Source organism: Marmota monax, unplaced genomic scaffold, assembly GCF_021218885.2.
Source record: "Marmota monax isolate L192 unplaced genomic scaffold, Marmota_monax_Labrador192_F-V1.1 WCK01_AAM20220418_F8-fsc00002, whole genome shotgun sequence".
Lineage (NCBI taxonomy): Eukaryota > Metazoa > Chordata > Mammalia > Rodentia > Sciuridae > Marmota > Marmota monax.
The window spans coordinates 14,941,003-14,951,008 of record NW_026693571.1 but is presented as its reverse complement, the minus strand read 5'-3'; positions in this window follow the sequence as shown (position 1 = coordinate 14,951,008).

Below are 10,006 nucleotides of genomic sequence, written 5' to 3'. Positions count from 1 at the left end.
AGTCTCAAGAGTTCTGCTTCTTCCATCAGCTGGCTTGTGCCTCCAATTGCTTATCGGTAAAATGAGCAACGTCTATCTCATAGCTGTGAAGATTAAGTGACAGTGAAAGAACACTTGTCAAAAGTAGAAATCCAGAGAACAATACATTTATTCTTCCCTCTCTAGTCAAAGAAGCAAAGACTAGTAGTAACATGTGCTGTGAGGTGTCATCCATCCAAAGATGGATATCCCCTGGAACTCAAGCATCAACTAGGAAAAATGTAAAGCTTTTTATTGGTGTATAATACTTACACAGAATTTGGGGTTTCATTGTGGCATTTTCACACACACACACACAACAAAATTTGATCAATTTCAATTCCCAGCAGCTCTCCTTTTCTTCCTCTCCTCCTTCTGATTCCCTTTCTGTCTTACTGGTCTCCCTTTATTTTCATGAGATTCCCCTCTCCCGTCTAGCTTCCACATATGAATAAAAACATAATTTTGACTTTGAGTCTGGTTTATTTTGCTGCATGTGATATTCTCTAGTTTCATTCATTTTTCTGGAAATGGCATAATTTTATTCTTCTTCATGACTGTAGAAAACTCCATTGTGTACCTATACCACATTTTCTTTATCCATTCATCTGTTAATGGACACGTAGATTGATTCTATGACTTGGCTATTGGTAACTGGGCTGCTATAAACATAGGTATGCATATATCTGCATAGTTTTCTAACTTGGCAATTGCAATATTTTTACAAACTTCCAAAGTGACTGCTAATTTCCAGAAATATATAAGGAACAACAAATTTCTCTTCTTTCCGGTAAGGGAGATATAGGTTACATAAAGTTCAGAAACAAATTTAAAAAATTAGATTCCAAGGACTCAACTCAATTTAAAGCATGCTCAAGGTCAGTACTCTGTAATTTGGCTGCAGCAATCTTGATTCATATCTGAGTCATAACCCCCATAAGTTAAACTAGAATAATATATATATATAAATAAAACAAAATAAAACCCCAAAACAAAACAATAACAAAAAAACCCACCAAAAACTGAAAAGAAAGTCCCCACAACAAAAACATGCTTAAAGTTCCTCTGCAGAAATAGTCTAGAAAAATTCTAAGAGTCTCATTTTGAACCAAATGAAACAATTTACTCAGTCATCAGACCACTGTCTTTCCTTAATATATTAATTTTAATATTAAAGTCATCACCTCTCCAAGTATGTGATCTCTATTGTATTAAAGACAGTCTGATCTTATGAGTTACTCATACTGAAATTCTTCAGAGCTTGTTAGAACACTTATTTTAAGTATTGTTTCTTTTATAGAATTTAGGTAGACATAATGTTCTTTTTCTGTATTCTTATTGGTGCATTAGAATAATATACAATGGTGAGATTGTTGTTATATATTCACACATGCACACAACATAACAATATATCAGTCCCCAATATCTTCCCTTTTCCTCCCCTACTTCCTCCCCTAATCCCATTTCTCTACACTACTGATCTGCCTTCTATTTTTATAAGACTCTCCTCACCCACCTTTCTTTTCCCTTTTTCTCTCTAGTTTCCACATATTAAAGAAAACATATGACCCTTCGTCTTCTGAGTTTGACTTATTTCACTTAACATCATGCTCTCAAGTTCCATTCATTTTCTTGCAAATGACATAATTTTATTCTTCCTTATAGCCGGATAAAAAAACCATTGTGTATATATAACACATTTTCTTTATCCATTCCTTTGTTGATGGACAAATAAACTGGTTTCATAGTTTGAATTCTGATGCTATAAACATGGGTAGGCATGTATCACTATAGTATAATGACTTTAATTTTTTAGGATAAATGCCAAGTGGTGGTATAGTGGGTCATATGGTGTTTCCATTTCTAGTATTTTGAAGAACCTCTACACAGATTTCAATAGTGGTTGTACTAATTTACAATCCCACCAACAGTGTGAAAGTGTTCCTTTTTCTTCGAATTCTGTTCAGCCTTTATGATTGTTTGTAATTCTTGATCATTGCCATTCTGACTGGAGTGAGATGAAGCCTCAGTGTAGTTTTAATTTGAATTTCTCTAATTGCTAGAGATGTTGAACATTTTTTTCATGTATTTGTTGATCTTCTTTTGAGAAGTGTCTGTTTTGTTCATTAGCCTTTTTATTTTTTTGGTGTTAGAGTTTTTTTTTTTTTTTTTTTTTTTTTAGTTCTTTATATATTTGGAATGTTAATTATCTATGGGAACAGTGTGTTTTTTTCTCATATGTGGATGATAGAAAAAAAGGGATAAAAATTTTCTCATGAAAATAGAAGCCCAGAGGAGATAGGGAGGAGAGGAGGAGAAGGGGTGGGGAAAGGAAGTTATTGGGAAATGAAATCAACCATATTATGTTGTGTGCATGTACAAATCTGTAACAATGAATACCACTAATATGTATAATTATTATTATTATTTAAAAAATATTTTTAGTTGTCATTGGATCTTTTATTTATTTATATGTGGTGCTGAGGATCGAACGTGCCAGGCAAGCATTCTACCACTGAGCCATAACTCCAGTCCCTAATATGTATAATTATAATGAACCAATAATTTTTTTTAATTGGGCATTTAAATTTTTTCTTAGTTTATTAGAATGCTTATTAGAATGATGAGTCACATTTTGTTAATTACTTACCATGTGCCAGGTAATTTATATACATTCATCTATCTAATCCAACCACTTTTTGAAAGTCTAGCAAAAGTACAATATTACTGTCCAAAGGCTCTAAATTTGCCAGTCCTTTATATTTTTAATTTTATTTTTTTCTATTTTCTATGTTTTACTTATCACTGAGTCTTGGCAATGATTTCTGCCCCTTCTGTGTTATATAAATTCCCTATTTCACATTTTTTCTTTTACATAACTAGAGTAACTTTGGAATAGCTCCTATATTTCGCCTTCAGTATGCATGTCGTATAATGTTAGTACATACTTTCTAAAATTACTACTTTCTCTGATATTCTCCTATTTAGAAATATTAGTAATGGCTAATAGTATCTGTTACTCAAGTATTATATTTAGTACCTAATTTTAGATACTTCATCATGATATGTAAATAGTTAAAAGAAATGTCACCCAGAATTCTATATCTAGCAAAAATATCCTACATGAATAATGTTCTGGGGTGGGAGTGTACTTCATTGTAGAGCTTGCCTAGCATACGTGAGGCTCTGGGCTTAATTCCCAGCAACACACACACACACACACACACACTCACACACACACACACAAATTTAGTATAATGGTCTAATAAGGACATCTTTTAGATGAAGAAACAACTAACCCAGGCTTGGTGGTACATGCCTGTAATCCCAGCTATGAGAGAGGCTGAGGCAGAAGGATAACAAGTTGGAGTCAAGCTTGGGCAACACAGTGAGACCCTATTTCAAACAAACAAACAAAACTGAAACCAAAACCAATAAACTAAACAACAACAACAACAACAAAAAGAAAAATTAAGAATTTGTTTCCAAAAGCCTACTCTATAAGAAATGTGAAAAAACATTCTTTCTTTCTTTCTTTCTTTTTTTTAAGCAGCAAAGAGGTGTTTATTGCGAGCTAGCTCGGTCCTCCGCGAGCACACACACAGCAGCAGGTGACGCTAAGGGTTTGCAGCAGTTTTATACATTCTTTGGAGAAGGCAGGGACCCCCACATACATCATAGCATCTCCTAGCAAATCATCACACACCGCGGGAAAATCAAATAACAACTCTAAAACATGATTAGCACATTCACTGGCGGGAACAAGTTGGGTAGGGGTGATTGGTTACTACAAGAGGGGGATTCATTTGAACTGATTGGTTTAAATCATGAGGATGTCGCAAGGGGAGTACGTGCCAAACTGCAGGACTTCTAGTTTAGATACTGGTCACTACACCTAGGTGGGGGCCATCTGGAATTTCAGATATGTGGTTATCTTAGGTGATCACCATCTGCAGCTTCCCCCCACCCCAGAACTGTTTCCATAGAGCTTTTCTGTAGTATTTTCCTGACTTTAGGACTACAGTAGGTCAGAGGTTAAGTTTCAGAGCAAAATGAGGTCCCAAGCAGAATGAGATTGCTTAGGTTTTTCATTCCCCCATTTCTTTTTTTGGGTACCTTGGAAGCCAATCATGGGTTCCTCTGAGTGAGCTTATAGGATTCAGTTCTATTATCTCTGTCTAGGGGCTGATATTGGGCCCTCAACACCATTAACTGGACTGTATTGATCCTTTCCTTTACAAAGGCTGCAAACTTATTTGTAATACAGGGTCCTACTATTAGGGCAAGCATAATTACAAGTAAGGGTCCAACCAAAGCTGAAATTAAAGTTGTGAGCCAGGGAGAATAGTCAAACCATGATTCAAACCATCCCTTCTGTCGCTCTCTCTCTTTCCTCCGCTTCTCCAATCCTTCCTGTACTCTGGCTATTGATTGTCTGATTACCCTGGAATGGTTTACGTACAAAACAACATTTTTCCCCTAGCGCTGCACAAAGTCCTCCTTGTTGTAAAAAGACTAAATCTAAGCCCCTTCGATTTTGAAGCACAACTTCTGCAAGGGATGCATGTGATTCCTCCAAATGTTTCACCTGTCTCTGTAGCTCTTGGATGTCCTCATCTATGGCTTCCCTTAGACTGGAAAAATAGGAGCGCTGTTCAATCAGGGCTGTTGTTCCAGTTGCCACTCCTACTGCTCCTAACAGGGTTCCTACGGTTAATATGGCTACAGCTACTTCTCTCTTTACCTTCCTTTGTAATTCCTTACTTTCTAATCTGAGTATCACTTCTTCTTCAGAGTGGTAAATTAATCTGGGTACAAGTTGAACCATAACACAAAATCCGTGGGTACGGTTGAGTGGTTGAGCACAGCCATGTGAGCACAGGGGGTAAGGCCTGTGTCACATGCCCACCAACTGTTTTCTGTTGGTAAGTCATTTGGGTGGGTATAGGGGAAGTCTGATTGCATAAATGCTGCAGAGAGGGTGGTGGGTTTCCCACACAGCTGCCTTTTCCAATAACCTTCTCTAAGCTAAGTCCAGATTCCACTGGTTCCCAACGGCAGTCCTGTACTTTGCTAGTCAGTGTATAACTTCCTGGGAGAGCTATCCCCTCATAAAAGGGGAGTTGCATATCATAACACATCCAACAGGACTCTGTCACCTGGAGTCAGGTTTTGTTTACAACATCATAAGTTTTTAGCAGTAGTTTCCATAAGGGAGCTCCCAATGTGTTTTCCTCTGAAATGCTGGGCACAACTAGGTTGGGAAGCTCAGGTGGAGAGTTTAGGTCCCTTTCCTCAGGGATCCTCTGGGTAGTCTTAGGTATTTGGGTACTTTCAGGCATAATGGGGATGTTAGCTGGTGGTGGTGGGGCCAGGGCTTTCTTAGGTCCCACCACAGTGGGTACAATTTGGGTCTTTAAAACCTTGAGAGTGAAAATGAGTCCTTCACCACTGCTTCCTATCGGTAAAGTCTTATTCCCTAAGATTTTCCTTGTTCCCAAACTTGTGCCGCTTTTCCCTTTGGGGTGAATCTGACTTGTATCCAGGAGTTCTGATTAAATCCCATCTCCAGGAGTTCTGTCTATAGGATTTCCTCTCACAGAACACTCCAGTGACCCTACCCTGAGGGTGGAATAGACATCACACTCCAGTCCAACCTACCTAGCACTGCTTAGAAGGGAAGCCGAGAATCTTTTGAACTTCAACAGAAATAATTCTTTAATGTTTTATCGATTTTTTTTCTTTTTTCCATTTAATTGTGACCTGAATGGTTCATGAACACTTATATATATTCATATTTGTTTCTTTTTTCTCATTTCTAGCATTTTTGGAAAGCACTTATTTTTTTTTTCATGGATCATTATTTTGAGGACTAGGATGTCTGATTAGTATATTTTGGTTTTGTTTGGTATTCTTTTATTTAAAAAAATTATTTTATATATTTTTCTCTCATTTATGTTTTCCCTTGATTCTCTTTGGCTCTCTTCTTCTGCTAACAGCCAATTTCTATCGTTCTTTCTTTCACTCTTATTTTAATTTTTACTTATACTTTCTCTCTTCCTCCCTTATAATCATTACATCCTACATCATGTCTGTTCTCTCCCTGTTCATCATTTGAAATTGTAAAAAAACACAAGATTGTGGAGAAAATATGTTAAGAGTCCATGAACAGAACTTCCAAGAAATATGAGTTAACATGAAAAGACCAAATTTAAGGTTTATCAGGATAGATGAAGTCTCAGAGATACAAACTAAAGGAGTACACAATCTTTTCAATGAAATAATATCAGAAAATTTCCTAAACTATAAGAATGAAGTAGAAAATCAAATGCAGGAGGCTTACAGGGACCCCAATATACAAAATTATAAGAGAACCACACCAAGGAACATTATTATGAAAATGCCTAGCATACAGAATATGAATAGAATTTTAAAGGCTGCAAGAGGAAAACAACAGGTCACATTTAGAGGCAAACCAATCTGGATTTCAGATGATTTCTCAACCCAGACCCTTAAAACTATGAGGTCTTGGAATAATATATACCAAGCACTAAAAGAAAATTGATGCCAGCCAGCCAAAAATACTATATACTCAGCAAAATTAAGCATCAGAATTAATGATGAAATACAAACCTAACAAAAGTTAAAAGAATTCACAACTAGGAAGCCTGCACTACAAAACACACTCAATAAAATATTTCCTGAGGAAGAAATGAAAAATAAAAGTGAAAACTAGCAAAGGCAGGAACTACACTAGAACAACAGTCAATCAAAGGAAAAACCATTCAAATTACAAATCAGAAATAAATCAAAATGACAGGTAATAAAAAAATTATCACTAATTACATTGTATGTAAGTGGCCTAAACTCATCAATCAAAAGACATAGACTGGCATACTGTAAAAAAAAACCACAAGGCTCAACAATATTCTGTCTCCAAGAGACTTATCTCATAGTCAAAGATATCCACAGACTGAAAGTAAAAGAATGGGATAAAACATATCATTCACATAGATCTCATAAATAAGCAAGTGTTTCTATGCTTATATCAGTTAAAGTGGACTCAAGGCAAAGTTAATCAGAAGGGACAAAGAAGAATATTTCATACTGCTTAAGGGTATACATCAACAAGACAATAGTAAATATTATGCCCCAAACAATGAAGCATCTATGTACATCAAACAAACCATTCTCAATTTCAAGAACCAAATAGACTACAACACAATAATACTGGATGACTTTAACACACTTCTGTCATTACTGGATAGATCCTCCAAAGAAAAATTAAATAAAGAAGGTAAGGGACTAAAAAGTACAATTAACAATTTAGACTTAATAGGCATATATAGAATATTTCAACCATCAAAGACTGAATACACTTTCTTCTAAGGAGCACACAGATCCTTCTCTAAAATAGACCATCTTAGGCCCCAAAACAACCCTCAGCAAATACATAAAAAAATAGAGATAATACTTTGAATTCTCTCAGACCATAATGAAATGAAATGGAATTAAATTAGAAATCAATGATAAAATAAAAAATAGAAGCTACTCTAACACTTGGAGACTAAATAATACACTATTGAATGATCAATGAATAGCAGAAGAAGTCAGGGAGGAAATAAAAAATACTTAAAGGTAAATGAAAGTAGCAACATAATATATCAAAGTCTCTGGGACACTTTGAAGGCAGTTCTAAAAGGAAAGTTATTGCATTGAGCTCATTCATTAAAAGAATAGAAAGTCACCAAAAATATAATCTGTTTTAGTCAGCTGTTTTGCTGCTGTGACTAAAAACACCCAACCAGAATAATTATTAAGGAGGAAAAGTTTATTTGAGGGCTCCTGATTTCAGAGGTCTTAGTCCATAGAAAGCCAGTTCCATTCTTCAGGGCTTGAAGTGAGGCTGAACATCATGGTGGAAGAATGTGGTGGAAGGAAGCAGCTCACATGATGAAAAGCAGACAGAGAGTCCATTCTCCAGATACAAATATATATACCCTAAGTCATGCCCCAATTCCCACCTCCTCCAGCCATGTCCTACCATTTCAGTTGCTACTCAGTTAATACCTATCAGGGGATTTAATCACTGATTTGGTTAAGACTTTTACAACTCAATCTCCTCTGAATCTTCTTCCACTGTCTCACACGTGAACTTTTGGGGGATACCTCACTGTGGGAAGCCATCCTGACACGTGACTGGGCGACTCCCGTTAAGGGTCTGAGGCTTCTGGCTGTGTCGGAATTTTCCCGGCCCTTTCCTGATGAGAGAACCCGTCCGTGTGGGGGTGTGACTGACCACTGACCCCGGGGACCCAATCACTGACCCTGACCTTGGAGTGCTGTCCCCCCTCAACCTTCATTGGATGGAATTATCCCCTGAATTTCTTGTTCCCCAATAAAAGGCTACTCCCTGGCGTGTTCACTCTCTCTCTCTCCTGCTAGCCCTGAGTATTCCTTGCTGCCCTGCTGGGCGGTTAGAGGTTGGAGCCAGAGAGAGGAGCCGTCTCGGACCTGGCAATAGAAATAAGGTAACTGAGTCTGTGTTTTATTTCGATCTCTTCTAACTAACTTTATGCCTAGAACCTCATTAATGAAACCATTGCGCAGGTCGCGTGGTAGAATTGGCGCCCACGAGGGGGGCATTCTAGATTAGTTAGATTGAGTGGGAGCGCGCTATAAAGATAAGGATAAAGATAAAGGAAGAGGTGACAATTTGGGTCACAAAAGTACCTGGAGATATTGAAGGAAAGAGATGTTAAATTAATTAAAATGGGAAATTCAACTTCTACGGATAAGGAAATGTATCTGACTATTTTAGACAGTATAATTAATCAGAAAGGAAAACAGATAAAGAAAGCTCAGTTATTACAATTCTTAAAGATTGTAGGTAAATATTGTCCTTGGTTTTGTGAACAAGAGTCTCAAATTTATCTACTTGGGAGAAATTAGGAAGAAAGTTACAAAAGGTTTATTTCTCTAATGAACTACCTGGAGGCATAGAAAGTATTCAGAAAACTTGGACAGCTTTAGAAGTTTGTCTTTTTGAATATATGGGTCAAAGTTCGTGGCCCCCTGAAGACCTGTTAAAAGGCTTGCAAAGGGCTATTAAGTCTATTCAAATGGAAAATTCGCCTGAGGCTAAGTTAATTCCTTTTCCCTTAGGCCCTTTAAAAACAAAGGCCAAATCTAAGGTTAGGAATGTGACCTTAAACTTGCAAGACCAGACTAGCCCAAAGGGAGATTCTAGGGACGAATATCATAGAGGACAAGCCTCCGAGATCTTAGAAAGCCCTCCAGAAGAGGTAGAGGATCTTCCCACAGAGGAAAATCCGGAAGAGATTCCTAGAGGGGCTCAGAGTTCTTCTCCACCACGTGGTTTAGAAACCCAAATTCAAAATGGCGATAGTACAGAGTCTGACCATGACTTGCAATCTGAGGGAGAAGAATCAGACATGGAAATTCAGGACTTACAGAGGAATCTTAACAGGCTGCGTTTAACACCGCCTGTCCAGGCTATTCGAATTCGGCCGGTACCTGCTAAAAGGACAAACTTTAACAGGTACGCTGGGTTAACAATGACTTTTCTTACCCCGTTCCAGCGAGGTATTAAGAAAGCACAGGAAGATGGGGAGGATACTAGCGGTTTTCAACTTTTTCCAGTTTTTGAGCAAGTTAATGAACAAGATCAGAGAGTTAGAGTTCATGCTGTAATCCCATTTAAAACCATTAAGGAACTAAAAAGTGCATGTGAGACATATGGTCCCAATTCGCCTTTTGTACAGAGCCTGATAGAAAATATTTGCTCACAACCCCTTCCTCCTAGCGATTGGATTTCTTTAGCCAGATCTTGTCTGAGCGGGGGAGATTTCTTACTTTGGAGGACTTACTGGACTGATTTCTGTACTGAACAGGCAGAAAAGAACAAAAGACAGGATATAGAAACGCCAGTAGAAATGTTTCTTGGGACAGGTGAATTTACTGACCT